General features: G+C 42.4%; 1 protein-coding gene across 7 annotated transcripts in view; it reads right to left on the minus strand.

Moving 5' to 3' along the window:
• LOC137352993 (serine/threonine-protein kinase PAK 4-like) overlaps positions 1-26,689 on the minus strand; it is a 135,882-nt gene that overhangs the window by 54,807 nt on the left and 54,386 nt on the right. For 2 of the 7 annotated variants that reach the window (XM_068018862.1, XM_068018856.1), the window contains exons 1-2: positions 7,371-7,544; positions 3,357-3,606 (exon numbers count right to left, since the gene is read on the minus strand). The exons of 1 other annotated variant lie outside the window; for it this stretch is intronic. The gene's annotated coding sequence lies outside the window, so the exon portion shown is untranslated. Of the gene's footprint in view, positions 1-3,356; positions 3,607-7,370; positions 7,545-26,689 lie in introns of those variants that run through there. 4 more of the 7 variants (XM_068018858.1, XM_068018857.1, XM_068018859.1 and 1 more) reach the window with 4 other exon arrangements.

The following is a 26,689-nucleotide window of genomic DNA, read 5'->3' on the forward strand; positions in this document are numbered from 1 at the left end:
CAGCATTTACCTGGTCTATTTGGCTTAGCATCACACCAAGACATATACAGAGATGCACAAATATCCCCATCCTCAATGATGGGGGAGCCCAGCACATCAGTGCAAAAGACAAGGCTGAAGCATTTGCATCCATGTTCAGCCAGAAGTGCCGAATGGATGATCCATCGGCCTCCTCTTGAGGTCCCCAGCATCACAGATGTCTGTCTTCAGCCAATTTGATTCACTCCACGCGATATCAAGAAATGGCTAAAGGCACTGGATACTACAAAGGCTGTGGGCCCTGACAACATTCCAGCAATAGTACTGAAGACTTGTGCTTCAGAACTAGCCACGCCCCTAGCCAAGCTGTTCCAGTATAGTTACAACACTGGCATCTACCCAGCAATGTGGAAAATTGCCCAGGTATATCCTGTGCACAAAAAGCAGGACAAATCCAACCGGGCCAATTACCACCCTCTCTGTCGACTCCCGATCATCAGCAAAGTGATGGAAGGGGTCATCGACAGTGCTATCAATTGGCACTTGCTCAGCAATAACCTGCTCACTGATGATCAATTTGGGTTCCGCCAGGGCCACTCAGCTCCTGACCTCATTACAGCCTTGGTCCAAACATGGACAAAAGAGCTGAACTCAAGAGGTGAGGTGACAGTGACTGAATACCCTTGACATCAAGGCAGCTTTTGACCGAGTATGACATCGAGCAGTGCTAGCAAAACTGAAGTAAATGGAAATCGGGGGAAAACTTTCCGCTGGTTGAAATCATACTTAGCACAAAGGAAGATGGTTGTGGTTGTTGGAGGTCAATCATCTCAGTCCCAGGATATCACTGCAGGAGTTCCTCAGGGTAGTGTCCTGGGCCCAACCATCTTCAGCTGCTTCATCAATAACCTTCCCTCCATCATAAGGTCCGAAGTGGGGATGTTTACTGATGATTGCACAATGTTCAGCACCATTCGCGACTCCTCAGATACTGAAGCAGCCCATGTCCATATGCAGCAAGACCTGGACAACATCCAGGCTTGGGCTGATATGTGGCAAGTAACATTCACGCCACACAAGTGCCAGGCAATGGCCATCTCAAATGAGAGAGAATCTAACCATCTCCACTTGACGTTCAACTATCAAGATCCTGGGAGCCACCACTGACCAGAAACTGAACTGGATCAGCCACATAAATACCATGGCTACAAGAGCAGGTCAGAGGCTGGGAATTCTGTGGCGAGTAACTCACCTCCTGTCTTCCCAAAGCCTGTCCACCATCTACAAGGCACAAGTCAGGAGTGTGATGGAATACTCTCCACTTGCTTGGATGGGTGCTGCTCCAACAACACTCAAGAAGCTCGACACCATCCAGGACAAAACAGCCTGCTTGACTGGCACCCCATCCACCACATTCAATATTCACTCCCTCCACCATCAACACACAGTGGCAACAGTGTGTATCATCAACACGATTCACTGCAGCAACTCACCAAGGCTCCTTCAACAGCATCTTCCAAACCCACGACCTCTACCACCTGGAAGGACCAGGACAGCAGATGCATGGGAATACCACCACCTGCAAGTTCCCCTCCAAACCACACACTATCCTGACTTGGAACTATTTCACCGTTCCTTCACTGTCACTGGGTCAAAATCCTGGAACTCCCTTCCTAATAGCACTGTTGGTATACCTACACCCCAAGGACTGCAGCAGTTCAAGAAGGCAGCTCACCACCACCACCACCTTTTCATGGGCATTAGGAATGGGCAATAAATGCTGGCCTAGCCAGCAACGTCCGCAACCCCTTAATGAATAAATAAAAATGCAGCCAGGGCGAAGTGGGGAAGATAAAGGTCTGAAAGATTGAAGAAACATACCAGAAAGATTCTTGGAGACCAACACAGTTCAAATGGGAATCATCAGAAGAATTGATTTACTTTAAGTTTACATATCTAAGTAATTAATTCTAAAAGTACAAACAGGTCGAGGGCAGGAAAGTGTTTTAAAAAATTATGAGAGCTTTTGATAGAGTTGACAGAACAAAACTATTCCCTCGAGAGGGAGTCAATAACCAGAAGTCATAAATTCAAAATAATTGGAAAAGATCTAGAGGAGAGATAAGGAGAATTTATTTTAAAAGCTCAGTTGTTGGGAACTGGAAGGCTCTACCTGAAAAGGTGGTGGAAGTTGATTTCATAAATAATTTAAAAGGGAGTTAGACAGGTACTTGAGGATGAGGAACTTACAAAAAGCCAGGACATGGCACTAAGCATGACTGCTCTTTCAAAGAGCCAGTACAAGCACAATGGGCTGAATGGCAGCTCTCTGTTCTGTATGTTTGTGTGATTCCATGAAGATTAAGTGAACAAGAAGGCAGATCGGTAATTTATAAAAGCTCCTAAGATTACAGCAGATAAAATGAAAGCTGGAAAACAAACTAAACAAAGGCATCAAGGATATTCAAAACAGTGCTATGGGATCTTCTACATCCACCTGATAGAGACAGAACCTCGGTTTAACGTTTCATCTGAAGGACAGCATCTTTAGCAATGCAGCAGTCCCCCAGTTAATTATAACTGTACTCAACCCAAAACCTTGTGACTCAGAGGTATGAGTGCTACCCACTGAGCCACAGCTGACACCAACATGCGATGTGGAAGTGATGCTTCAAGGATTGAGTTGCAAGTACATCAACTCTTTTAAAGTCAGGTGCCCAAATCAGTTAAATTATGAAGCATACCTGACAAAAGTAGGGTTTACTTGAACAATTCACATGAGCCAAGAGGAGGTCCAGTCTTCTATTAATATCTAACTACTTCACTCAAATGTTTACCGTTCCCGGGCCCTTCCTTGCAGAAGGTCACTGTGGCACAGGCTGGAGATTCCCACTCAGTCAGTGGCTTCAGGCTTTATAGAAAACAGCCCAGAAAATAATTTATTCAGAGGCTGAACTGCCAGGAACGGTTTAAAATTTGATCCCCGTGTCTGGCCTTCTGCCAGTGACGGCCAGTAATACCTTCTACCCCTTCACTGCATTGTCGGAGACCGTCTTCCAGATTGGACTTTAAACCGAAGCCCTGTGTGCCCTCTCAGGTGGGTGTAAAAGATCCCACACCACTACTTCAAAGAGCAGGGGAGTTCTCCTCCGTGCCATGGCCAAGGTTTATCCCTCAACTAATACCTAAAAACAGTTAATCTGGTCACTATCACAGCACTGTTTGTGGGAACTTGTGCGCAAGTTGGGGGCCGCGTTTCCTACATTACAGATAATGTTCCTTCTAAGCTGTGTGGTTTCACAGCAACCCTAAAGTTCCCATGCTGGCCGCACATGCATGGCTGTGCAAAAAAAATTTAAATTAAAAAAAATACATACTTAAATCACCTGGGCACTACAAAACAAAAATTAGAGAGTATGTTGATTACAACAGTGACTACCCATCCAAAGTACTTCACTGGCTGGAAAGCTCTTTGGTACCTCCCAAGGTCGTGAAAGGTGCTATTGTAATGCAAGTTCTTTCTTTCTGTTCCTGGGTGTGTAGAGTAAATGTGAGGAGTTCCGTGCTTTATATTTGCACTCTGGGTCTCAGTGTAAAAGGATTGGTGCACCACATGCAGGTTACTGCCTGAAAAGAGAAACCAAAAAACATATGAAAGTACAAAGCAATCTTCTAGGTACAGACCTTCAGGACTTTCTCTGAAGGGTAAGTTACCAGTCATACAGTTCCATTTATCTTGTCAAGCAAGCAGATGCAGGAGTCTGGTCTCTCACATGCCTGGAGCAACTCGTACCAAAAAAATTCCTCAGTTGGTATTTTGTGCAAATACTAAAGAACCTCAACTATCCATTGGAATTCCAGAAATCTGGCATGAAATGCCTTGTGCACCAGATCCAGCTTGAACAGATCAAGTGTGACTGGAAAATTGGGGAGCATTTACAACAGATTATGAATCTTGCATGCTGTGCACTTCCTGTTCATAACTCACTTCATTTTCTCCTGATTTTTGGTCACACCTCTAGGTCAACATTTAATGTTGAAACAGCCTATTTAATCAGTTATAATGCGAAAGCCCTATGTAAACGGCTCCAGTCACGCTGTAATAATAACAGCAGCCACTAGGCAGCACTGTCATGCCTCCAGCTCCTGTTCTTACACACAATTGTATCCTGATACTGAGCAACATCATGAAGTTTACCAGCGTACATAAAGCACCCTTTTCAATCTTCAACCACAAATGTCACAGGAACACGAGAAATATTTGCAACAGGCAATGTCTTCGAACAAAGATTTATACATAATCTAAGCATCATAAATACAACAAGATGCAAAATTAATTATAATTATAATCCTACTCTGGTACACTGAGTGTCGGCAGACTATTTAGAGTTAACACAGCCAAGCATAATCCAGTCCAGCTGATGACTACACGTGCTGGCCCCATACACATGGCTTAACTCTTGCCTCAAAGTCAGAGGATTGCGGTTTCAAGCCCCACTCCATGAACCGAGCACGCAAACGAGGCTGACACTTCAGTGCAGTTTAGAAGGAATGTTGCGACATGAGAAGTGCTATCCTGTGCAAGTTTTAATTCAAGGCTTGCTTCATTGCATCTTACGACTTAAAAGATTCAAAAGGAGCAACTAAAAGAGAAAAGATTTCCAGGTGGCCTGGTTAACAACAACAAACTGGTCATTCTCTTAATTTCTGGGATCTTGCTATGTGCCAAATGGTTATTGCGTTTACCTATAGAACAACAGTCACTCCGTTTTACAAAGTAATTCATTCTTGGGTCAGATTAGCATAACTGCAGTGACAGCATATGAATTCTAACATTGTGGCTTCAACTTCTGAGAGTTGGAAACCCACATTCATTCTCTAGACAGTGAAACCAAAGCTGACCTCAACCCTTCTCTTCCATTTCACAGACACTTACAGCTTTACACTGATCTTACATTGCAATACAGCTTTGTCCCAGTCCAGCATTACAACAGTGACTTCTCTTCAAAAGTCTTTCATTGGCTTTAAAGATGTCCTGAGGTCGTGAAAGGAGCTTTTTAAATGCAAATCTGTCTATCTTCCTTTATAAAATAAATAAAAATATTACAGTATAAGAAAATCTCAAGACATCACAGCACCCAGAAGAGTATTACCATCACAGCATGGTGAACTTCAATTCTCCCCACTGTTATGTAGGCAAACACAGCAGCCAATTTGATCACAAAGGTCTCACAATGAGCAAATGAGATAAATGATTAGTTGATCAGTTTTGGTGCTGTTGGTTGAGGGAATCAATGTTTGCCAAAAGGAGCGGTTTAATTTTACACAACAAATATTTCATGGAGATGGGACTGCACTTTCAACAAGCTCCAGTTATTGGCTAATTTTTGTGGTAATATTTTCACGTGTCAGGCTGATCTTCAAGCAGATTATTTACTGCAAAAATAGCTTGCTTCATAGTGAGTCAGGAAGTGGTGGTTACGTGGGAACAAGCTTTGGTTTTTAAAAAGGTTTGGATTGCAGGAGGAACAGAAGACTGGGGGAGGCAAGGAATTGAATGTTTTGAAATTCAAAGAGCAAGACGAGTCAGAGTTGGAGACAGTGAAAAGGGCCTTGGTTTCAATGTTGTAACAATCTCGGGAGGAGGATTATATTGGATGGTATATCTGGAGGGATGGGAGAATTTTAAAGCATTACCATGATTACCCCCAATCAGAAAAAATTAAATATCATGTATTTATATTACATCCCTAAATACAATCCTAGAAAAAGCAAAGGCATCTAATGTCACAAGTTTCACTTTTTCAGTTTATAATCTTATCCTGAGACTTTTTTCATGAGAGGAGAGGGGCAGGCAGAACAATTTCTGGGCAAATACTTGGAAAACACAAACAAATCAATCCCTCGAGCGAATGGAAAGCAGAAAAACACAAGTGTTCATCTGTAGAATCGCTAACAGAATTATTATACACTTGTCTCTCTTTGATTTTTCCTACATCACCTCTCAGTGCTCACCAACTCCTTGCTTCTCTTATCACTCTATCCATCTCACACACTTTTGCCCACTGCCACCTCTATATTGGCTGACTCTGCTTCCATATGTCTTACACTCTGTTCATTTCACTCATTTACCTCTTCTCTGTGGGCATTTTGCACTCCATACATTTCTCCTCTTCCTCAGTGTTTGCCTTTAACCAACAAATAGGCGGCTGAGGGTCCCGAATAGCAGCACAAAATGAATTTTATAATGTCTGAACACTAAGGGAGGTGTCAGTGATCACTGAAAATAAAATATAGGCAGTGGAGGAGTGTTGCTATCAGTGGCTGTTAAAAATAAATAATTGCCAAAGATGTTTAAAAGTTGAAAATGGTCAAAAAATAGCTCAGTCTGAAAAGGACAGGAAGGTGCGTGCACACACACGTAATTTGCACAAAAAACTTTGGCCATTTCTTAAGTATTAGCAATTTTGGAACTGATAGATTTAGGAAGATTCTTTAATAAATTATTTTGATGTTTCTCTACATCCTGAGCCAGTTAAAGTGTCCGTCTGGTGCCCGGCAAAGGCAGGATTGGTCTTGTCTCTGTTACCTTCCATTGTCTGATGGCCTGATAAAACTCACCATCAACGCTTTCCCAATAATAAACAGTCACTTTGGTGAGGTGCTGAAGAGCTGGCTCTTCCACAAATCTGTAACCTGCATAAATCAATGCCCTCGGGAAAAAGAGACACAAAAAACAGCAGTGGAAGAGAAAGTAATTAGTTCAGTAGAAAATACGCACAATACAGTGCACCCAATCCAGTTTTTGAAAAGCTCAATGTGATCAGGAAAATGGGGAAAGAGAATGGGACAGAAAGAGAATGCACACCAATGGGAGTGCGTGTGTATGAGCGTGTGTGAGTGAATGAATGCAAGTGTGTTTATGAATGTGTTAACCCGAGTGTGCGTCTGTGTGAGGAAGAATATATATCCCTGTGGAATTCTAGCACAATGCCTCAACTGCTGAGGAGTTTAAAGGGTTCAATGAGCTCATATTTCATCCACTCTCATTCTACATACACAAGTTCCTCATCTACTGGCAAAATAAAATCACCCAGCACTTTCCTCATTAAAACTCTTAACATGTTATGTATACTCCTCACATCTCCAGTCCTTCAAAAAAAAACCCCACAAACACAATCTAAACTGGCACAGGATTTGCTTCCTGCCATTCCTGTGTAATGAAGGTGTAGGCTCTCTTCACACGAGCAGCTTTTGCTGGGCCTCAGTCTGCATTTTTCACAGCCATGCTGTGTTTAATCGGTGACTCATTAACAGATAGCTCGCCGACTCTATCCAAAAAAACAAAACAGGATTAAAGGCTCAACTTTCAGTAAGGAGCAGGCACTCACCTCACAAGCTCTCCAATTCTTTAAGAGATTGATCAGCTTTTGTCTTCACGACGGACAGGAATCTTGGACACTTTGTAAGACAGAATTATTTCCTTATACTCCTTTCAGCCTCCCAGATAAAGAGGTCAATGCTTTCCCTACAGTCACAGGGATTATGTTACACCAGTTTCGTTGGTCCGGTCCTTTAACCACTCAAAACAAGTTTCATGACGTTTGCCAAAGCTTGGCCACGCCCCCTCATCAAGTACAAACCGCAGGAGTGGAGTTTCATGCAATTTTGAATCTCTTACAAATGCTCAGTGCCCAAGCTGGATTCAGCTTTACTCACAGACAGGCTCTGCTAAAACTAATCTTTTCGTTCTTCTGTCACCGGAGCCCGCACAAGTGATCCCGATCCCAGGAGAGTGTTTGGGGGGGGGTTTAAGACAGCAATGACAGATTGCACACAAAGCAACAGAGTCCAGGAGCTGCAGATTAATGAGGAGGCCCTCATCTCCAAAAAACTGTCCTGCTTGATTTCTTAAATTAGTTCAGAATTGTCCTTCTACCTGCGCAATGACAAGGAAGTTGAGTATCTGACAGCCGTATGCATCCCTCCCTACAATCAGCATGGGCTTGACTAAGCTGTGCTAAGAGAAGGGGGTGGAAAGATTTGTATTTTTACAAGCACATCTCTCAAAGTTCTCTGTGTACAATGGATTACTTTAAAATGCTGTGACTGCCATCATGTTGTCAAAGGTGCCAGCCATTCTGGACACAGCAAGTTCCCACAAACACCAATGAGATGATTGGTTACTTTTTTGGCGGTAGTGGATGTTCAGGTCTTGGGGAGAGCTTTTGAAATGGTGCCACAGATCTTTAATGCTTATTTTATACAATTTACAAAATACAGAAACAAACAAACAAACACTCAATCCAACTGGTCTGGCCGCTGTTTATACTCCATACGAGCCTCCTCACACTCTACTTCATCTAACCCTATCAACACATCCTCCTCCTTTCTCCCTCATATACTTAACTAGCTTCCCCTGCAATACTTCTATACTATTCACCTCAACTACTCCATGTGGTAGCAAGTTCTACATTCAATCACTCTCTGGGTAAAGACGTTTCTCCTGAATTCTTCATTGGGTTTATTAGAGGTTCTCTTATATTTACAGCCCTCGTTTTGGAATTTCCCCCCATCCCCTCACAAACAATGGCAACCTGAGCTCAAATTGACAGGATAAAAATCTCCATATTGTGTGGTCTCAGCTCAGTTCCCAGCAAGTCTCAGCTTTGGCTCAGTGGGCAGCACTCTCACTTCAGATGCTTGTGGGTTCAAGTCCCACTCCAGAGAGTTGAGCACATAATCGAGGCTGACACTCCCAGTGCAGTACTGAGGGACTGCTGCACTATTGGAGGTGCCGTCTTCCACGAAACATTAAACCAAGGTCCCTTTCGCCCTCTTAAGTGGACGTAAAAGATCCCATTGCACTATTTCAAAGTAGAGCAGGGGCGTTTACCGCCGTTTTCTGGACATTATTTATCCCTCAACCAACATAACCGCTGATTGTGGGAACTTGCTGCACACAGATTGGCTGCTGTGTTTCCTACATGATAACAGTGACTACACTTCAAAAGTACTTTACTGGGTGTAAAGTGCTTTGAGGCGTCAAGGTCATGAAAGGCGCTATACAAATGCAAGTTTAGTAGGCACAGCCAATAGGACAAAAGTGCTCCTTAATCTAGCACTCACTGGCAAACTTATTCAGGATGGTTGTTATGAAAAAAATGTCTCGAGCTCAGGACTCAGACATGTTGGGGCAGAGTAGAAGGGCTCTTACTCTGTATCTGGCTGTATTATAACACCACTGAATGCCTGATGCTGACAATGGGTGCCTCAAATGGGAAGAATTTCACCTCTCACCTTGCTGAGGACAAAAACAAGAATCCAACTGAACCATCAGATCGGGCAGGCGGGAAGTGCAAAGGAGGATAGCTTTGAAAATGTGCTAAAGTTTCAACCTCGAGTATCCTCGGCCCCAGCCTTCTCATGTTGCACTCCCAAGCTTTAAATCACCTCTGGAGAACAGGTCATTAAAAAAAGTGAAATCTAAAGATCTCATAAATCTGACCCATGCATGTGAAACACCGACAGCACACAATTAACCTGCAGTCTGCACCACTGCTTGCAAGATCAGGTTATCATTTGTCGGACAGTGGAGTTGTGCACCGGCAGCATTAATATTCTTTCGCCTGACAGCAGGCTGGTACACCGGTGGAAAAGCAGATGGAATGAGGTTTGGAGGCCCACTGCTGAGGGTAAAGGAGAAGAGTTACATCACTTTTTTGCTGCATTGTGGAAGGACTGGTTTTCAGCTAGGAAGGGGCAAGTGGGTGGAAAAATTAAGGTGGACTCACTTTACAATTTGCTCAAGTTTCTCTCCCCCTTCTTGAAGGTGTTGACTCTTTTCGAGTTCCACAGGTCCAGACATTTTACTGCTTTAACCAGTGGCTATTTGCCATGTCTGGACTGTGAGGATTATCAGGCTATTTATCCACAGTGCTGGTAGGAAATATTGGACAACACAGCCAAACTTGATCTCACATTGATCCACATCCTTGTAATCAACAGCAGGAACCCTGCTGATTTTCCCCTTGCCTAGCAAAGGCCAATTGTAGTGTCCCCGTTGCCACTCAGCCCAAGAACAACATAGACCTTCAGGGTTTTAACGGTTTGGTCTCATAATGTAGAGTGCTGGAGACTATTAAGTCACATGAATAGTAACAATGCAAGTCTGATTGTTTACTCACTACCATTAGCAAAAAACAGCGCAACAATTTCAATAGGGAGTTTGCACCTAAATATGACTGTGACTGGCAGGAACTCAAAGAGGACAGATACTAAATTACACATCACCAAAGCAAGCATTTTAAAATAAAAGTTGCTTTTAAATGGATACCATTTTAAATTTGGAATCCAGTAAAGGAGCATACATGTGCCTGTTTGCCGTTTATATTGCTAAATTTGGCTCTCTCATTCTGGTGGCAGATTTGTAGATCCGCCAAAATATGGGAGGTGAATTTAGCAGCATAATCACTAGGCTCTCGAGAGTTGGTCTCCTAGAATTAAATCTACCCTGATAATAATAGCAACTTTAAAGTTTCTTCAAAAGTTGGATTATCCTTCCATCCAAAGGCTCGGCTTCTGTAGCTCACTATATAGGGAAGCTACAACTGTGCTGGGGGAAGTGGGGGGGGTTGAAACACAAAGCTAAATCATGGTAAAGCACTTTCAGCAACTCATCAATAAGCAACAATCCTTCAGCGCTTTCATTGGGATTTCAATATAGCAGAAGGTCACGTTATGTTTTAATACATTGCACTCACTTGTAAAGCATCCAAACATAAATTTACATTACCAATGCTGTCCCTTCAAATGTGGGTTGTGTCTGAACAGAGTATTTTGAGCTGTATAGGGGCCAGAATTGGTGTTTTCATGTCTGTCAATGATGGGAGCTATTTGACTATCGCACATTAAAGCACATCATGAAAGGTTTTGAGAGAGTAAGAAATGGGAAACGGTTTCTACTGGAGTTGGGGGGGGGGGGGGGGGGGGGTGTGGGGGTCAGTAATCAGAAGGCACAGATTGAAGGTAATTGGAAAAAGAACCAGAGCAGAGATGAGGGAAAAAATGAGAGAGAGAGTGGCTATGATCTGGAATGCACTGCCTGAAAGGGTGATGGGAGCAGATTCAAGAGTAATATTCAAGAGAGATTTGAAAAATACTTGAAGGGGGAATTTTACATGGCTATGGGGAAACAGCAGGGGAGTGGGACTAATTGGGTAGCTTTTTTCAAAGAGCTGGTACAAGCACAATGGACTAAATGGCCTCCTTCATAACTGTATCGTTCGATGATTCTATGCTCAACACTATAATTAAATTTTCCCTGTAAAATTCTGACACTGATACTCTAAATAAGTTTAGTAACAACACTGGCCTGCCACATCACCCCCAATGTAAGTGCCCCTCATGTCACTATATTGCCCCAAGGATCTCCTCTCCTACACAAGGGCAACTCTTCAAAGCCACGTTATTCAGTTTGTCCCGTGGCACTCTGTTGTGTTTACATATTGCTGCTGCTCATTGTCCAACTACAGTGGCTTGATTTATTTTTGAACAAGGGCCACTCTTGTCTCTTTGCCAGTTGCTAATATTAGATTTATGGAGCAAAAGACATTTTAGTTTGGCTAACAAGCTGGAAGAAAAACTTATAGTATAACAGTAATGAATTTCACAACTGAGCAATTTATTTTCTGACTAGCAAAGTTTACAAATGGTTGTGGGGGGAAAGTCGTCCCAGCCCTGTGCCAATTTCATAAATTATCTTCAATTTTAGATTAACTCCCACTTATTGCAAATCCACTTCATTCATAAAATATCACACAACTGTAAAACTTTACTGAATGCACATGGGAGTGAAGGAAAGGCAGAGTTATTCCTCCAGGTGTCTCAATTAAAATGCTCATTTAATCAGTGTACAGCTGTGCAATGATTGCCAGAACAGGTTATCTTTCAATCACTGCTTTGCTCAGTTTGGCGATTCCATTTACTTCAGACTCCGCCATCTAAAGCAGAAGGCTACCTTGAGGAGGGGAAAATTACATTAAGTGTCTGTTAAAAAGATTTCACCTGCTTAAGTACGGAGTTGCAAAAGGCCATTCAACCCATTAAGTCTGCCTATCCCTTGCATACAAAATCCCCACCATCACAGAAAAGAATACACAATTAAGTAGCATTTTACGCATCCTAAGGATATCCCAAAGTGCTTCACAGATAAGGAACTATTTTTTTTTTGAAGTGTAGTCACACAAATGTGGCAACTAATTCCATACAGGGTCCAGAAACAGCAATGAGATAAATGATCAGTTAACCAGTTTTGGTGGCTGAGGGATAAATGTCGACCCAGATCACTTGGAGAAATTTCCTGCTCTTCTTCAAATAGCGCTATCAGATCTTTTACGTCTGTTTCAATGGCAGTCAGTTTAACATCTCATCTTACTAGGAAAGTATTCTATCTTCTGCCCACCTCCCTTCCCCGACAGATTGTCATTCTCCTCGAAGTGCTCGTTAAACCTATCTGAAGAGTTGAATGAGAAGAATGCAACTGATAATACCAGCCATTTCCAGCTGGTTTAGGAAAGCAAGTTTAAAATTAGCAATGCTTCTCTCGTGCTCTTCCTCCCATGGGGCTCCTCTCACTGCCACACTTCAAACAAAATGCATCAACCAGAGGGACTTCATGAATCAGACAGTACTGTAACCTATAGGCTGCCTTGTAGTGGATGCATTATGTACTTAATCAAGTAGGATCAGGCACTGAGAAAAATACTGGCAATAGTATTACAGGAGTTACTACAGTCACATTGCCCTGCCAAATGATCCTAGAAAACTACAAATACATTTTGAATTATCCTTTATGAAGTTTAAATTCCTCCTTGTATTTGTGTGGGCAGTTGCCATATTTCAGAAACGTGCCCTGAAAGAATGCATTTATATAAATTAATCATGTTTTTCAGAAACATCCCCAATCAATTTGCATCCAATTACACTGAGGTGCAGGCACTGTTATGGAGTTGAACACAGCAGCCATTTGTGCACTGTAAGATCCCACAAACTATAACAAGGTGATAAGCAGTTAATCAGTTCTTGGCAGTGAAGGAAGAATGTTGGTGAGAACACTGGGAGAACTCTCTCCTTTTTGAATAGTGCTCTGGGATCTTTGGTGTTCACCTAAAGGCAGAGTGATGTCCATTTCAGGTCTTGTCCAAAGGGCAGCACCTCCAACAAAACAGCATTCCCTCAGTATTGCACAGAAACGCCAGTCTGGATTTTGTATTGGAGTCAAGTCAAACTTGCTGCCCAGCACAGAATTGGGCCACACATCCAATCTCTGGTCTATACCGAGTTAGATGACCTCAGCTGGGACAGCTATCAGCTACAACTGGCTTCAGGACTTCTGGTCTAGGGGTAGGAGATCAGTGGACAGGACATTCCACTCATGTTTGACAGTCAGAGACGCCCAGTGTGAAATGCACGCACGTGGGATTTTGAGGGAGGACAGGATTGGGTTTGGCAGCAATACCCCTCCCCCACGGATGAATACCCTACTGAATCACCTCTAATCTGCAGCATGCCACTGGGATAGAATTCAAAAGCAGTGAAGTTATGTTAAATTTATATAGAATCTTAGTCAGACCCCATTGAGTATGGAGCACAGTTCTGGTCTCCATGTTTAAAACTGATGAAGAAGAACTGAATAATGTGCAAAAAAAATTACAAGGATGATAGAATAACTAAGAGGTTATACCAATTAGCAAAGACTGAACAGGCTGGGGCTCTTTTCTCCAGAAAAAGTCTGAGAAGCGACTTGATAGAAAGGTCCTATAAGTTATGACGGAAATTGCTGGGGGGAGTTCAAAACCATGCATCATGCATCAAGATAGTCACTAATCAATATAATAAGCAATTCAGGAGTAACTCAGGAAGAAAGTTTGAGTGACAAAAAGGTTACAGTATCATTATGCAACGATGCAACTGCTGTGTACGACCAATTAATGTGTCAACTTGTAAGCAGGAAGCCAGTGAGCAATGCTATATAAAAACGGTCTTCGCAGGGGGCCAATATCTGCTTACTTAAAAACTGGAGTAGTTAAAGAAGCAAAAAAAAAGATTGATCGCTGAACCTACACTAGTTCCAGCTGCTTTTAGATTTGTAACTTAAAAGCCAACAACTGCAGGACACACACATACATCTCTCTGTAGTTATCTGTACGTGTACAAGAAAGCTGTCGAACGGGGGGAGGGAGAGAGGGAGGGGGAGGATTAGACTCAGAATACAAAGCCCAAGCCAGAGCTAATGCTCCCATACAGAACTCTAGATATCAAGCATATTAAGCCTTTATTCCCCAAACCAATTTACTGTAGCTTTACTTAATAATTAGCCCAACCAACGCACAGACAAATTAAAAGGGAAAAAAGAGCTGGCAACATGGAGGGCCAGTGTGGTCTGATACCAGTGAGCCATGTTAAACAGACAGGACACAGCCGTCGGGAGAGGAGGAAGACAGCTACAGCTATGTTCATATTTCCCACAATTCTCTTTGAACCCTTTCAGTTCACTTTTTACCCTGTCTATTGGACCAAGATGCCCTCATTAAAACCTCTAATGATATGCTTTTTGCATAAAACTCTTACAAATAGTTACGTTGAGTCTACATCACAGAAACAGGCCATTCGGCCCATCTGGTCCATGCTGGCGTTTATACTTCACATAAGCCTCTCCTCATTCCTCTTTCTCTCACTCCATCAGCATTATCTTTTTACTCCTTTCTCCCTCATGTACTTAGCTAGCTTTCCTTTAAATGTATCTATGTTGTTCACCTCAACTACTTTTATCAGGTCAACCTTCAGCTTTCTCTTTTCTAGAGAAAAGAGTCCCAGCTATCATTTTAATCTTTCAATCTTTTTAACGGCAACATGTTATTGCTGCTCAGCTCCTCCATCACATGACAAGATCGCCTTCATCCTTCCCCAGCAAGGAGTGGAATCGTGCAAGGGTTGCCCAACAGAGATAGATGGATCTGTGAAGCATCTTTCTCACATCACAATGGTCACATCCTCCATCCATTTCTCCTCTGAGAAGCATGTTTGGATATTTTTGTCTTAAAAAGGAGGGATATAAATCCACAAGATAATGACGGATGAGGAAACCCAACTCAGTTCATCCAGAATTCCAGAAAGCAGGAATAAACAAATTAGCCTAACAAGAGCACAGGGATTGGGGAAGTAATGGTACACCAGAGTCAAGAAAGGAGAGAATAGGAGCTGGGACACAAGAAGATTTCACAGATAGGATGGAGCAAAGCTGTGAAAATATTTGAAGATAATCCAGAACTTTATCTCAGTACAGCCTGGTAAACTTGGGGATTAGTTTAGAGCACTCTGCATAAATTGAAGTTAGGCTCCTTATAGCACTTTTGCCCGATTCCAGGTTCAGAGTAGATAATCCAGGTCAGCATTTCCATGCAATGGTAAGGCAGTGCTGAATTGTCAGAGTACCATCTTTTAGATGCAGCATTAAGTCAAGGCCCCCAAAGCTCATCAAGGCGGACACAAAAAAGTCCCAGGGAACTTTCTGGAAAAGAGTGATCCCCTGCCGAACAGATTAACCAGTCATTTAACACATTGCTGTTCGTGGGACCTTGCACAAATTGGTTGGTGTGTTTTGTCTACACTTTGGGGTATCCTGAGTATGTAAAAGGCGTCATCATTCTCTATTCAAAGTTCTAATCAGCGTCACAATCCAGCACAACTCTTTACTGCTCAGTTTAGTTGAGCAATTTGATAATAAGACAATGAGAATTTTGTGTGCTTCATGTGGCTTTTAATGCACTGTGCATCATACTAGAAGGTACCAAGGAAATGAGGCATATGAAGATACTAACATATGTTTGATTCACATAGCAGCTAGCAAGACAGTCTAAAGATGTTCAGTGTGGGGAAAGAGTGGAGGCATCGCAAGCCCATTATGCTTCAATGAACTGTGGAAGGCATGGGTTTGATGGGCCAAATGGCCTTTTCTCATTCCAAGTTTTCTTGCATTTGCCTCCTAACGACTGTGTTAAAGAAAGGAATACTTCACAGAAAAAAACTGCCTGCAAACTGGTCATAACATGAATCGGACATCTTAAAGCACTTTACAGGGAGATGCACAAAAACCATTGGACACTGAGCAGCACAGAGAAAGGGAAGAGAGATAAAAACAGAAAGTGTTGGAAATACTCAGCAGGTCAGGGAGCATCTGTGGAGAGAGAAGCAGAGTTAACGATTCAGGTCTGTGACCTTTCATCAGAACTAGGAAGAGAGAACTGAGTTGAGAATCATAAGGATAATTGCAAGGGACAGAGATGATGACAAGGCAGATTTGTTCAAGGAGGGAGCATTACAGGAACAAGTCAGTGAAGCAGCCAGTGATGGTGGAACAGGCAGTAAGTGGAGATGATGAATAGTATGAGTCAACAAGAGAGAAGAGCCCTTGAGGTAAACGTTGTAAGAGATATTTGAGGAGGATGGAGTGATCAACTGTGTTGAAAGTTAAGAAAAGATCTAGGATGAAGAGAAGTGACTTTAAGCCATGGTCTCAGTAACAAAGATCTTATGCTTTTCCCAGTGCAGTCTCAATCTGCAATGGGTGGAAAGCATGGAGAACCAACGTTATTAAAAAAAAAACTAAACCTTGAATGCAATAACAAAAACCCAGTTATATTAAATATACATATCCAGGCGCTTAATTTTTTTTAAAAAAAGATAACTTTTTTTACAGGGTGATGCAAGCATAACTCTTCATTTTCAATTGCAATGCAAACAGTATAACAAAATGTCAAAACATTTTTTTTTAAACTGCCATGTTTTATCCCATACTGTTTTTAAACAGTAACTCCAAGGCTCGATAGTGTCATAGGCAAGTACTGTAAGTAAATGGCATAATTTTTAGTGGGTCATTTGGTAATGAGCAGTCCAGATACAAGATTACTCAAAGCCTCCCATTTTAAACAGACATTCCTCCTTCTAGCAGGACAGATGTGGATCTCTGGCAACACTCTCTAGAGCCTGAAACAGCTACAGCTCAGTTCTAGTGTTGTTAAAGGCATAGTGTACACATCTGATTCGATGCAGTTCTGAATGTTATAAATGGTAATGGTTTCAATACCACTTACTGGTATCTCCTAGTCGTCTTTTGTTCTGTTGGTTAGTAACAGCCTGGGAGCATACATTTGGTCTAGAAACTCTTGTTTGATAGCTTCATAAATTTCAAGTCTGGTGACAATCTGAATGGTAGGAGGATGCCCTGGGCAGCATTCAGAAGGTCACGGAAGATGGAATTCTGCACTAAAGGTACAATTTGCCTCTGGCCAGCTTAATCATATAACGTTGGGGTAATTGGCTCAGTTCCCTGGTTTGACGACAGTTTCCCAATCAGAGTGGCTCAAGATTGAGCTGAAGTTTCTGGTTCTAGAGTGCAGTATAAAACACCTAGGTTTATTCCCCAACTAACCAAGACAAACAAAGCCAGCACCCTCCTGACTGCTGACAGTCTGCAGTTAAATTTTTTTGTCCTAAGGTTGAAATTAAATACCTAAATTCTGCCCTGTAAGAATTTTGTATGTTTCAATTAACCTGATTGAAATGACATTAGTGGCAGGTTGTAATTGATGAAAGTTTCAGTGCTGTATCTCTAAAATAAAAATAAAAAAACAAATGGGGCCTGATCATGAATGAAGTTCCACAAGGGTCAATATTGGGATTAATGCTGTGCACTTCCATTAATGATTTACAGAAGGGCTGAAATTGAATTATTCTTAGATTCATTGATGGGATGAACATTTATTGGGAGTGGGATTTAATAATTCAGACAAATTCAAACAAGTTGGATGAATGGGCTAGTGTGTGGCAGCTGGCAATTAATGAGCATGAGTGCAGTGTTAGGAATGTTTACACCATGTCTGGGTACCAATGAAAAAAGTTAAGAAAAATCCTGGACTTATCATCTATTTTTTTTAATGGTGCCCAAACAGTGAAACATGGCTAGTGGCAGCCCCACTCTGGAATTTTCTCGCTAAACCTCTGTACTTCCCTTCTCCTTTCTTTGGTCTCCTTATCTCGAGAGACAATGGGTAAGCGCCTGGAGGTGGTGTGTGGAGCAGCGCCTGGAGTGGCTATAAAGGGCAATTCTAGAGTGACAGACTCTTCCACAGGTGCTGCAGAAAAATGTGATTGTTGGGGCTGTTACACAGTTGGCTCTCCCCTTGCGCTTCTGTCTTTTTTCCTGCCAACTGCTAAATCTCTTCGACTCGCCACACTTTAGCCCCGCCTTTATGACTGCCCGCCAGCTCTGGCAAACGCTGGCAACTGACTCCCATGACTTGTGATCAATGTCACAGGACTTCATGCCACGTTTGCAGACGTCTTTGAAGCGGAGACATGGACGGCCGGTGGGTCTGATACCAGTGGCGAGCTCGCTGTACAATGCATCTTTGGGGATCCTGCCATCTTCCATGCGGCTCACATGGCCAAGCCATCTCAAGCGCCGCTGACTCAGTAGTGTGTATAAGCTGGGGATGTTGGCCGCCTCGAGGACTTCTGTGTTGGAGATACGGTCCTGCCACCTGATGCCAAGTATTCTCCGGAGGCAGCGAAGATGGAATGAATTGAGATGTCGCTCTTGGCTGACATACGTTGTCCAGGCCTCGCTGCCATAGAGCAAGGTACTGAGGACACAGGCTTGATACACTCGGACCTTTGTGTTCCGTGTCAGTGCGCCATTTTCCCACACTCTCTTGGCCAGTCTGGACATAGCAGTGGAAGCCTTTCCCATGCGCTTGTTGATTTCTGCATCTAGAGACAGGTTACTGGTGATAGTTGAGCCTAGGTAGGTGAACTCTTGAACCACTTCCAGAGCGTGGTCGCCAATATTGATGGATGGAGCATTTCTGACGTCCTGTCCCATGATGTTCGTTTTCTTGAGGCTGATGGTTAGGCCAAATTCATTGCAGGCAGCTGCAAACCTGTCGATGAGACTCTGCAGACACTCTTCAGTGTGAGATGTTAAAGCAGCATCGTCAGCAAAGAGGAGTTCCCTGATGAGGACTTTCCGTACTTTGGACTTTGCTTTTAGACGTGCAAGGTTGAACAACCTGCCCCCTGATCTTGTGTGGAGGAAAATTCCTTCTTCAGAAGACTTGAACGCATGTGAAAGCAGCAGGAAGAAGAAAATCCCAAACAGTGTAGGTGCGATAACACAGCCCTGTTTCACGCCACTCAGGATAGGAAAGGGGTCTGATGAGGTGCCGCCATGTTGAATTGTGCCTTTCATATTGTCATGGAATGAGGTGATGATACTTCGTAGCTTTGATGGACATCCAATCTTTTCTAGTAGTCTGAAGAGACCACGTCTGCTGACGAGGTCAAAGGCTTTGGTGAGATCAATGAAAGCAATGTAGAGGGGCATCTGTTGTTCGCGGCATTTCTCCTGTATCTGACTAAGGGAGAACAGCATGTCAACGGTCGATCTCTCTGCACGGAAGCCACACTGTGCCTCAGGGTAGACGCGCTCGGCCAGCTTCTGGAGCCTGTTTAGAGCGACTCGAGCAAAGACTTTCCCCACTATGCTGAGCAGGGAGATTCCACGGTAGTTGTTGCAGTCACCGCGGTCACCTTTGTTTTTATAGAGGGTGATGATATTGGCATCGCGTATGTCCTGAGGTACTGCTCCCTCGTCCCAGCACAGGCATAGCAGTTCATGTAGTGCTGAGAGTAGAGCAGGCTTGGCAGTCTTGATTATTTCAGAGGTAATGCTGTCCTTCCCAGGGGCTTTTCCGCTGGCTAGAGAATCAATGGCATCACTGAGTTCTGATTTTGTTGGCTGTATGTCCAGCTCATCCATGACTGGTAGAGGCTGGGCTGCATTTAAAACCCACTTAAGTCACCCCTCCTAATATGTCCTTCTTTGAGTCAGTGTCAATTTATTTATTATACCTCTGGTGAAGCAATGTGGGACGCTTTGACATTAAAGATGCTTTATAAATGCTAACTGTTTTATCACCAGGTTCTCAACCTCTGGAACAAACCATCTTAGTCAAGCGGAGAGTACAGTGTGTACTGTACTTAATGATGTAGCCAACTAGTGTCACTGGTAACGAGTTAGACTTGGATTATTTTATATCCAATTGAAATGTGAAGAAACAGGAATGGAACACATTACGTATCAAAACTCTTCGACGCAAAGCATCAATAAAATACAATAAGGTTTTTAGACTTTCCGACTGAGACATCACTCACCTACTCAACACCCAGTGAAAAGTTATATTCAAAAGCAGAAAAATTAAACTCAAGTAATATGTGTCAGGAAAAACTATTTTAGATGAAGTGCCAAAGTGTAATCCATCACATTCAGGTTACAAAACTTGCAAATAATATTACTGAAATTTGATTCTCATTCCTCACCTTCAAAAGAATTAGGAATCCCAATTCAACTGAAGCTTTTTTAAAAAATAAAGAATACATATGGTTCTTTGCCTTTGATTCCTTGCTTTTAGGATGTTTAAAATGTGTATTCTCAATGAGACTGCTCAATGGCAGGCACTGAAAGAAATGTTTGAGTTAAGCTGACATTATTGCTATCTGAACGAAGGAACGGCACTGAATAAAGGTACTAAGGCACAGGACTGCGTACACAAGAGAAACAATTATTCTCACCAGGGCGACGGCTATTTTTAGACAAAGCCGCAATACACTTACATATTGAAAGTGCAGCTAAGTGCAGAAGCTAGTCAACAAACACTGAGCAAATTCAGCGAGATCTCAGCGCAGACTAATGGAGGAGGGGGAAAGGAATGAACAGATGGATCAAAATTGAAGAATCATGTGCATGGGTAAGCATTTTTCCCTTACCACAGCATTGAAGGTTCATTCCATAGTCTTCCTGCTAAAAGGATAGATTACCTACTTGATGGGGTCTTCTACATACTTGGAGGGACATACATTTTCCCTATGACAAATGAGTATAAACCAGCTGGGTAGAGTCTGAGACACTACGCGACCATGCACATGATAAAGTTACTGGCAGGTGGTGATGAACTGTGACCTCTTCTCTGATTAAAAAAACCCAGCTCAGCTGTGGCACATGTACTGTACTGTCGAACTCCAATCTGTGTCTTGGTCCCTTGCATGCCAATACTCATTTATTAATAGGTTTGCTCTCCTAGAGCCATCGAGGGAGCACAAGTTGGTCCACAATTGTTGCCATTCAGAGCAAAAATTGTCTTTCTTTTGTACAATTTAAACTTACCATGACATTTTCTGGAGGTTCATAGCCTGGTGACTACCAGCATTAACACTATAGGCTTTTGTGAAATCTGGACAGAAGCACAAGAGCCAGATCAGCTGGCTAAGTTAGCAGACTGTTTGCTAGCCTGTCTAACCTAATCGAACGTTGCTTGCAGGGAGAGCAGGACACTTGCTCCAAATATTTTATGATGTAAAATCTGATGTGAGCAACAAATTTCTTCAACTAGGGATGAATTGGTGCTAGGACACTAGCCGTGGAATTCATCCAACGCAGGAGGCCTTTAAAGGGTGTGTAGGATGCAGAAGGAACAATGGTAGATGTCAATGGATCGAAGAAAGAACCACAAAGTATCAGGATACGTGAGGTAATTACTAGTATTGACAGTACTTACCCTAGGCAGTGCAGTAGCATTTTGGTACCAATTTCACCATCTAAAATCTAAAATATTTAATGTGATGTCATCTTCATCACTCCAAATTGCTCCAGTATTTCACCCATTTCTGACAAATGGTCTTTGACCTGAAACGTTAATACTGTTTCTCACTCCACAGATGCAGCCTGACCTGCGCATTATTTCCAGCGTCATCTGACTTTATTTCACCCATGCTGCACAGCTCAAAATGTTTCTCTCCAGACATAATGCAAATTTGGAAAGATTAAATCTATCAAAATGCCAGGTATTCAAACAGACATAGGAGCTTTCAGTTTTGCTGAAATCCTAATGATAACCCCCACCAGTTATCCGAGAACAGAAAATACTGGAAATCCACAGTCAGCTTTGGGAAAGAGAAATGGCAGGTTAGCACATTTGGGATGAGTTCTACTGAAGGATAAACGTCAAAAATTTCTTCCTACAGATACTAATGGACCTGCTTTACATTTCTAACATTTTCTCTTTTTATTTCAGATATCCAGCATATATCTATTTAGTCCATCGGTTACAAAGCTAACAAAATATGTTTTTAAAGACAGGTAAATTAAATGTCCAATGCATAATTTAGTTTCAACGCTGAAGTTACTTGCATTTAAGATGTTTTATAAGAGTATATTGCACCTAATAACTTGTGTTTTCTGAAGTCAATTTATTATAATGATAAAATTGGAAAAATCATCCTTGGCAAAGAAAGGATAGTCATAAAATTTCAAACCTCACATCACTAATGAAGTTGGCAAAGTTTCAGCAATAGGACATGAGTTTTCTCCATTTTTTCAGCTTTCTAGCATCTTTTTTTAAACAGACAAAGATAGTGTATCAGCAGCATTCTTTTCTGTTCTCGGGTTGTGGGTGGTACTGGAAAGGCCAGTATTATTGCCCCTCCCTAGGTGCCCTGAGAAGATGGTGTTGGGCCTCCTTGAACCACTGCCGGGCCTTATGAGGACGATGTTTGTGGAAATACAGGATTTAGATCCAGTGTGCAAAGTTAGCAACACTCTTTTGCCACAAACAAAAACTGTTGGCAAGCAAGTTGCCAGTGGAAACAAGTTGAACAGCATTTCGCAAGATCTGGAATAGCCTTCATGTGCAACTGCAAAATGGTCATGGTGCCAAACTCTGACCCAGGAGAAAATGTCCCTTAGAAGATTCATGGTTATGTGGATGCTTGTAATAAGATACAAAGGGCAAAATAAAATCTCAGAATACGTTCATGATTAATTGTACTGATTTGAATAAATAGGGAAGAAACTTGCTACAAGGAATGCCTGAGGCGAATAGTACATAAATATTTAAAGAGCAGTTAGTTAAGTGTATGAGGGAGCAAGGAATAAAAGAATATGCTAAAAGGGTGAGATGAAGCACGGTGGGAGGGGGATCGTGTGCAACATAAACACCAGCATGGACCAGTTGGGCCGAATGGCCTGTTCCTGTGCTGTAAAATTTTATGGAAAGGAGAGGGGGAAAGAGATTTGAAAAGGGTAAAATGAAATAAAAGACGGGGAGGAAAAAAGTGACTTCAAAATACAGTTAGACCTTGTGTGTGCTTGGATGACTAGTTTCCTGGACCAATAATGCAAATTAATTTTGACCTTGAGGAGGCCATAAACAGTCACTGAAGGTAGAATGTGTTTACATTCCCAAAACCTGTGGTACCATTACATTTTACAATAAAGATTATTTTTACAGCAGCTCCCAAAGGGTCAGCAAGTTTATCCAATGAGTGACTAAGCTACACAAGCCAGGGAAGTTCCCAAGTTCGATACCTTGCCTGTGCAATTGGTCTCCAGCCAATTGGCTTTGGTGGCACTGGATCAGGAAAGGACAAAAATCAACCCTTGCTAATTGTTATCCAATGATTATTGCTATGGATATGTTAATGTGGCTGCCAGGGCCGGAAAGGACTGGACTAGTCCTTCAGTGGCTAGCACAGTCATCTCCAAGTCAGATGGTTGTGAGTACAAGTCTCACTCCAGAGCACAAAGTCCAGGCTAACACTCCAAGTGCAGTACTGAGGGAGTGCGGTATTGTTGGAGGAACCGTCTTTCAGAAGAGATGAACTGAGACCTCACCTGCCCTTCCAAGTGGACAAAAAAGGTTCTATTTTGATGAACAGGGGAATTATTCCTGGTATCCTGGCCAATATTTATCCCACAACCAACAACACTAAAAGAGATAATCTCATTGCTGATTGGTTGAGTTTGCGATGTACAAATTGTCTGTATTTCCTACATTACAACGGTGACTACACTTCAAAAGTACTTCATTGGGACGTCTTGAGGTTGTGAAAGGTGCTACATAAATGCAAGTATTTTCTTTCCTTAGTCTGCAATACTGTTCTCCACCCACCCCAAAAGGGATTAAATGGTCTGTGGACCATCACTCGGAATCCAGCTTCACACTTGAGTGGCCACTTGGCAGAGGTACTAAAGGGTAGTCAGTGCACATGGAACTGTACCTCTGCAAAAGTGTGTACTTTTCTTTGGGGGGCTTGGGGGCAGGGGGGAGTGGAGAAAATGGATGAAAGAAAAGGGCAAAAAGAATTAATTAAGAACTTTTGTTTTGAAAATCCCTGCAAATAAATCAATAAAACTGAAATATATCTTGTATCTGGATTTTCTTTTAAACAAATTGGCTACAAATATACCAGGGGGGGTTGGGGGCGAAGGGGGGGTGCGGTAGTACGGATTTATTTTTGGAAGCGCAGGTAACATAGCAGCTCAGGGATAGTGAAGTTAGTTTAGATCAAATCCTGAGCAGCCAAACCCACTACCTTATAAAAATATGAAACTTAGCAGTGCAGGAGGCGATTTAGCCCAGTGCACCTTTGCCCAAGCTCAACCATTTACCCACTTAGCCCCATCTGCACGTCACTGCTACGATCGGGTGAGAAAGAGGTCTAGGGCTCCCTCTCAGCCTTCACCTAGTCTTACTGTAACAGGGTTTAATTTTAAGCACACTGTTTTTAGCTCCCCCTCGGTGAATCCTTGTTCACCGCTTTCCAATTATAAGGCAAAGAAACCAGCAAAAACAGGCTTTCTTAGGTTTAAAGAAGTTGAAATTTATTAAATTTAAATTCTAATTCAGTTGACACCTACGGATACACGACGCACCCACGCTAGCATGCATATGTGATACATACATGCAAATAGAGACAGAAAAGAAAAATAAAGTGAAAAGTTTGAGGCAATATCTGAAGAGTTTTTGTTACGGTTCTTCGAGGTCACTGTATTGTCCTTGATTGTAGGTAGATCTTGCTTTTCGTTGGGGCCCAGTATTATTCTTAAACCTTGTTCCCTGTAGGAGACTTTTCTCTCTTGGGGTTCATGTGTCTTCAGTGGATTCAGAAGCTTGTGCGAAAGAGATGGGAGCAGACAGGAGAGAGATCTTCTCAATCCAGGAGCAAAAAGACTTTCTGCCCAAACTATTTGTACAAATTCAAAAAACTCAGTTTGCCCAGCAGGTTAGTCATGTGACTAGCTGGTTTGACCATGTTAGTTTGTGTATTCGGCCATCTTAGCATTCAACCTGGAATGCGAGCTCGCCCACCTTCAACGTCTGGTGATCAGAAGTCCACTGTGGGCTGAATGCGTCAGGGAATGGCTGCTTTGTCCTTCTAAACACTGCCTGTTAATATATAAATGTATTTTCCAGCCACAGCTGACCTGTTTAACAAGTCCTTTCTTCACTCCAGTAACAGTTTAAAATCAATGTTCATAATAAAATTAATGTGCCTCATTCTTGGCAGCTGGGGGCCTAGCTATGACATCACTATAACACCATTTGTAGTAAAGTGGCGATTTGGCAATGGCTTTGAAGGCTTCCTGGACTGCCTTGTCACTTGTAACCCAAGAGGAAATAAAGGGGAGCATTGAATGACAAGATACCCACAGAGCATAAAATATACATAGACCCATGTTAATGACAATGTGCTATTGACGGCAGAGAGAAAGAGCTGCTTAAGGAGGGGAGGAAGCTGAAGGGATTGAGATGGCAGCTCCCGAGTGTAGGACCTGGGTGACTTAAAGTGCAGCTGCCAGGAAGGGAATAAAGACAGAGGGATTGTACAAGAGACTGGAGTTAGAGGAACAGAGACTTCATGTCAGTTTGTAGAGTTAGAGCATGGAGGGACTTAAAGACAAGGGTGAGTTTTAAATTCAAGATGTCATTGGATTAGCAGTCAATATATGTTGGCAAAAGCACATGTAACATAAACATCTCTGTTGTGAACAGCATCTTAGACTAAAATTATTTAAAGAGCCCTGTGAACTGGCAAAATGTCAGCGCAGACATCAGGCCTCCCTAAGGTATGACATGGATTAGCAACACGCTGCAAGCAAAAAGAGGGAGCAGAGCTCATAGGTCATGAGTCTCCACGTGGCTCCTGCACTTCGTTAACCTACAGTATTTTTTAAAAAATGACTTGAAGGCTCATTCTCTCCAGAGGTTTTGCAGCTGAAAGCAAACTAGCCTCTCAGGTGCTCTCAACCGTGAACCCTGAAATATAGTCCACAGTACAACTTAAAACAATCCATCATGCTGCCAAATGCCGAGGCCACAGCAAAGGCATCTAAGCCATCAAAGAGCTCTGGACCATCTCATTCACTTATGCCAAGAACATACACACAAATACTTCAAATTCCAACAGTAAGATTTTGGAACCTGGAGAATATCTCAGTTCCTTCAGTCCAGGAAGTTATTTTTTTTTCTAAAAAAAAAAGCAAAATATCAATTTTTCTCAATTCATGTTCCCACAAAAGTCTCTCACAATTCCCCTTCTTATCCCCACCTCTTCTGAAGACCTCAACTGTTAATGGGATATGGATCTTAGGAGCAGACCACCTTCCAGTACCCCAAGCAAACACTCCATGCCCGAGTCTCACTTACCATCAGTGGTCTAGAGGACTATTCATTTTGAAAAATTTCTTTTGCAATCAGGGCAAGTGATATTAGTTGGATTTATGATTGGTGGCCGAGACCTTGACATTTAAACC

Source organism: Heterodontus francisci, chromosome 40 (genome assembly GCF_036365525.1).
Source record: "Heterodontus francisci isolate sHetFra1 chromosome 40, sHetFra1.hap1, whole genome shotgun sequence".
NCBI lineage: Eukaryota > Metazoa > Chordata > Chondrichthyes > Heterodontiformes > Heterodontidae > Heterodontus > Heterodontus francisci.